Consider the following 6000-nt stretch of genomic DNA (forward strand, 5'->3'; position numbering starts at 1 on the left):
TCTTCACACTTGTCAAAAATAAGTTATCCATATCTATTTGTCTATCTTTATGCCAATACCATTCTTTCTTGATTGTTGTCACATTATACTAATCTTGAAATCAAGTAGTTTCAGCCCTCAAATATGTCCTTCTTTCATATTGGAATCAACTTGTCAATTTCTCCAGACACCCTGCTGGGATTTTGTTTGAGACTGTATTAAATCTGTAGAAAAATTTGGAGAAAATTAATAAATTAACTCTATTGACTTTTCCCAACCAATGGGCATGGTAAATGTTAGATTTATTTAATTTTCCTTTAATGTATTTCAGCAATATTTTATAGTTCCCAGTGTGCAAATATTGAGGATTTTTTCATCATACATATTTTGAAGAATTTTATTTTTTATACTATTGTTGATAGTATTTTTAAAATATCAATTGCAGATCGTTTGTTGGTAGCAGATGATAATTTTATATCAGAATTATATTCTGCAGTCTTACTTAAAGAACTTATTAGGGTTAGGAGGTTTTTCTGTAGGTTCTATGGGATTTTCTGCATAGAAAATCATGTTGTCTGAGATTAGGACAGTTTTAGTTCCTTGCTTCTAATTCGAATTTTTTTCCTATTGGTTTATTGAAATGTCTAAAATCTCTAGTACATTGTAGAATAAAAGTGGTGAGGGGAAAAATTTTTGTCTTTTTCTTGATCAAAGAGAGAAAAACTTCAGTCTTTCATCACCAAAAGTATGGTATCAGCTGTATGTTTTCCCTTGATGCACATTTTCAGGCTTTGGAAATTGCCATCTATTTCTGGTTTACTAAGATTTCTATCAGTAATGAATATTGAATTTTGCCAGATACTTGCGTGTGTGTGTGTTTATATTAACATGATCATATGGATCTCCTTTAATAGTTTATTAATGTGGTGAATTACATGATTTGATTTTTGACAACTGAATCAGCCATGCATCACTCAGATAAACCCTGGTTGGTCATGATGAAGTATTACCCTGTTGGTATATTGTTGCATTTGACTTCCTTGTATTTCACTGAGAATTTCTGTATGCATGGCATGAAGGAGACAGATCTGTAGTTTACTTGCAATGATGTAGTTTGGTGTTCATATCAGGCTAATGTTATCCTCATAGTATGAGTAGGGACATTTTTCCTCTTCCTGAATTTCTGAATGAATTTGCATAAAATTGGTACAAGTTTTTTTCTTAAATGTATGGTAGAATTCACTACTGAAACCATCTGGGATGAAAGAATTTTTTGGAATGTTTTTAAATTAAAAACTCCACTTATTTAAAATAGATACGGCTATTCATATGATCTCTTAAGTGATCATTCAATTGTTTCTCTGCTATTTCAATAATTTCTGCTCTTTTATTATTTTCTTTTCTTATTACTTTAGATTTATTTTGTGCTCCTATTACTAGTATTTTATAGAAGACCCTAAAGTCATTGATTTAAGGCTTAATGCATTTATTTAACTAGTCATTTGGTGGTATCACTTTTCCTGCTTATCATGGTCTGTACTGTGTTGGCAGCATCCCACACATTTTGATATGCTGTGTTTTTATTTGCATTTCTAATGACTTTCTAATTAATCTTTTGATTTATTTTTCTGACCAATGGATTACTTAGAAATGTGTTCTATAATTTCTAAATATTTGTAGATTTTCCAGAGATTTTTCTGTTATTTGTTTCTAATTTAATTTCATTGTAGTCAGAGACCATTTCTATTTTGCCTTGTGAATATATTGGGACTTGTTTTATTGACAAAAAATAGAATATATTAATACATGTTTCCTGTGCACTTAAAAGAATGTATATTCTATTGTTGAGTGGCATGTTCAATGCATCAAATTTGTTGACAGTGTTTTTTTTTAAGTTCTTCTATATCCTTATTTTCTATTTCTTCTATCAATTACTGAAATGGGGTACTGAAACCTCCGACTATAATAATGCATTTTTTTTTCTTGTGGTTATGTCAATTCTTACTTCATGTCTTTTGAAACTTTCTTATTAAAAACATCAAAGTTTAGGATTGCTATATCCTTTTACCAAATTTATGCAATTATTACTATGAAATGACAAGCTTATCCTTGGTTATGTTCTTTACTATGAAATCGACTTACTGTGAAATTTATATAGTAACTTTATTTTTCCTTTGATAGTTAGTATGGTAAATCTTTCATTCTTTTAATGTTAAACAATTTTTCTGTATTTAACATGCACTTCTTGTAGACACTTTATAGTAAGATCTTGCTTTTTAATCTAATCTGATAATCTCTGCTTTTTAATTGGAATTTTTAGCTTATTTCTGTTTAATATGATTATTGATATTATTAGATTCAATCCTATCATCTACTATTTATTTTATATTTGATCTTTGTTCCCATTCTGCTGTATTTTTCTGCCTTTTTTGAGTTAGTATTAGGTTAGTGCAAAGCTTTTGCATTGTTAGAATTTGCTGTTTGACATTGGAATACATTCTTAAATAAATGTGGTTAGGGTATACATTATTTTAATGGGCATTTCTTGCTTTATGTTTTTTTCTTACCAATGAATTATTATTTGCTTTTTATTTTAGACTATGTAAATGATGTTAGATACAAAGCAAATTTGAGCTATTTTCTTATTCGAGTTCAAAATGGGCCGTAAAGCAGTGGAGACAACTTGCAACATCAACAATGCATTTGGCCCAGAAACTGCTAATGAATGTACAGTGGAGTGGTGGTTCGAGAAGTCTGGCAAAGGAGATGAGAGCCTTGAAGATGAGGAGTGTAGTGGCTGACCATTGGAAATTGACAACAACCAATTAAGATCATCGAAGCTGATCCTCTTACAATGACACAAGAAGTTGCCGAAGAACTCGATGTTGACCGTTCTTTGGTCATTCAGCACTTGAAGCAAATTGGGAGGGTGGAAAAGCTTGATAAGTGGGTGCCTCATGAGCTGAGTGAAAATTTTTAAAAATCATTGTATTGAAGTGTTGTCTTTTCTTATTCTACACAACAATGAACCATTTCTCTATCTCATTGTGATGTGCAAGGGAAAGTGGATTTGATATGACAACTGGTGATGACCAGCTCAGTGGCTGGACAGAGAAGAAACTCCAAAGCACTTTCCAAAACCAAACTTGCACCAAAAAAGGGTCATGGTCACCATTTGGTGGTCTGCTGCCGGTGTGATCCACTACAGCCTTCTGAACCCCAGCAAAATCATCACATCTGAGAAGTATACTCAGCAAATTGATGAGATGTACTGAAAACTGCAAAGCCTCCAGCCAGCATTGATCAGCAGAAAGGGCCCAACTCTTCACAGCAACTCTCGACCACATTTCGCACAACCAACACTTCAAAAGTTGAATGAATTGGGCTATGAAGTTTTGACTCATCTGTCATTCATCTGACCTCTTGCCAACTGACTACCACATCTTCAATCATCTCAACAGCTTTTGCAGGGAAAAAGCTTCTACAATCAGCAGGATGCAGGAAATGCTTTCCAAGAGTTCATCAAATCCCAAAGCATGGATATTTATGTTACAGTAATAAACAAACTTATTTCTCATTGGCAAAAATGTATTGATTCTAATGGTTTCTATTTTGATTAATAAAGATGTGTTTGAGCCTAATAATGATTTAAAATTCATAGTCCAAAATCTCAGTTACTTTCCCGCCAACCTAATATATTGTATTCTTCCATTTTATGTTTTGTTGGTGTATTAACTATTAGTCTTTGATTTGTTACTTTAATGATTATCATAGCATATATCTTTAACTTCTCACAGTCCTGTATTAGAACTTTACCATAGTATTCTTCTATCACTATTCTAGAAATGAACTGCTGCTGTTTTAAATTCTACTTACACGTATGTTACAAACCCCACAACATATTTTTATTATTTTTGTTTAAACAGTCCATTATATTTTAAAGAGATTTGATACTAATAAGACAACTTGTTTACTCATGTAATTACCTTTTCTGATGTTGTTTATTTGTGTAGATGCATATTTTCATTCATTATTACTCAGCCTGAAGGAATTCCTTTAACATTTCTTATATTACCTACCTGTTAGTAACAAATTCTGTCAGCTTTTGTATACATGCAAAAGTTTTAGTTTACTTTTGTTGTTGAAAGATGTCTTTGCTGGGTATAGAATTCCAATTCAACAGATTTATTCATTCAATGCTTTAGAAATGATTGTCTTCCTGTTTTTATTGGTTTAACAAGAAATCCGTTATATCTTTTTCTTTGCTTCTTTATCCTTATCTTTGCTTCTTTTTTTTTTTTCCTGGACATTTTAAAGAGTTTCTCTTTATCCCTGGTTTTGAGCAATGTGCTTATAATGTAATCTGGTGAGGTTTTTTTTATATTTCTTGTGCTTAAGTTTGTTTGGATTTCCTGGATCTATAGGTTTACAGTTTTCATCAAATTAAGAAAGTTGTCAGTCATAATTTCTCCAAATTATTTTTCTGTCCATCCTCTTTCAACTCTTTCAAGGACACCAATGACACAAATATTATGCCATTTAAAGTGGTTCCACAACTCCCTAATTCTCTGTTTACTTTTTTTAAATAAACATTTTTAAAAATATTTTCTCTGTTCATTTTTTAAAGTTAAATATTTTATTTTTGTTTTTCTATTGCTGTGTCTTCAAATTTATTAATTTTTTTTCTGCAGCATCTTACCTGCGACTTTTCTCATCCAGTGTATTTCATCTCAGACATTGTAGATTTCATCTGCACAAGTTTGATTTTGGTATTAAAAACATTTTTATCTCTTTCTTTACCTCTTACAATGCAATTATAAATTCTATCTTAACGTCCTTATCTGTTAATTCTAACGTCTGTGGAAGTTCTATGTGGATTTGCTTGATTTTTCTTCTTATGATGGGTTGTATTTTCCTACTTCTTGTCATGTCTGGTAATATTTGATTAGATGACAGTATCATACATTTTATTTTATTGAGTGTATAAATAGTCTAGAGTTATTTTCTGGCATATAGTTAAATCATATGAACATAGTTTGATTCTTTTGGATCTTCCTTTTAAGATTTTGTAAGTTGGGTCTGGAGCAAAGCTTAGTCTAGGACTAACTATTCCCTACCACCTAGGCAAGTTTCTGTTGAGTACTTTACCCAATGCTCCATTAATCATGAGGTTTTCCAATCTGGCTGGTAAGGATAGACACTACTCCCAGTTCTGGGTGATCACTGGAAATTGTAACTTTTAACATTTTTGGATCCTTCTTTCCCTGGTTTTGGGTAGTTTCTTAATGATCTTCAATGTTACTTCTCAGTTGAAAGTGGAAATCTTAAGTTCACCACGTAATCATTATTTTTGTGCCATGGTCTCATCATTTCATCTCAAACAGGGCATAGAAAAGGGCAGGTTATGGTCCTCTTCCACAATAAGCCATCTAAATTTTCACAACATGAAGAACTTGGTGAACTGGCAATTATCTGGTTAACTGACTAACTGTAGATCATAAGCATCATTTGTTGTAAACATTATTTAGGGTTCAGAATAATTCAGTTTGACGAAATAAAATCTAGTTTGAATTCAATGACAGATTTTCCTGTGACTCTGCTCTTTGTGTCACTGGGTAAATGCATGCGATTCCAATCATCACATAGTAGATTAGCAGAATGGAGCCTAGTAATTAGCTCATTCAATTTAGCCTTCTCTTTTGTGGTATTATAGCATACTGAGTACAGAGTGAATGAATGATTCTGGTGATTATAAAGGCCATTAAAGATCTCTACTAGTCACTTTTTCATTTGCCTTTTTTTTTTTTTTTAAATGTAGTTTTAGCTTTACTTTTTATAGCTCCAGGAACATCCAGTTACACTTTTCTTTATTCTTTTTTCTTTAAAGATGATAAGATCATCAATAAGACGATTGTCTTGCTCATTTAAAAATATCCTTTTTCTCTTCCCACATCCCAAAAATTGCATAAACTTTTCCATTCTTAATCCAATGACTTAAACAACTGTTGTGATTTCATAAAT

General features: G+C 31.7%; 1 long non-coding RNA gene across 1 annotated transcript in view; it reads left to right on the forward strand.

Annotated features, from left to right (window-relative positions):
• The window catches only part of LOC144333307 (uncharacterized), a 130986-nt gene extending 126405 nt beyond the window's left edge, over positions 1 to 4581 (forward strand). The window contains exon 2 of the long non-coding RNA XR_013401863.1: positions 2577 to 4581. This is a non-coding gene — a long non-coding RNA (uncharacterized LOC144333307). The remainder of the gene's footprint in view (positions 1 to 2576) is intronic.
• The last annotated feature ends 1419 nt before the right edge of the window (positions 4582 to 6000 follow it).

Source organism: Macaca mulatta, chromosome 12 (genome assembly GCF_049350105.2).
Source record: "Macaca mulatta isolate MMU2019108-1 chromosome 12, T2T-MMU8v2.0, whole genome shotgun sequence".
Classification (NCBI taxonomy): domain Eukaryota; kingdom Metazoa; phylum Chordata; class Mammalia; order Primates; family Cercopithecidae; genus Macaca; species Macaca mulatta.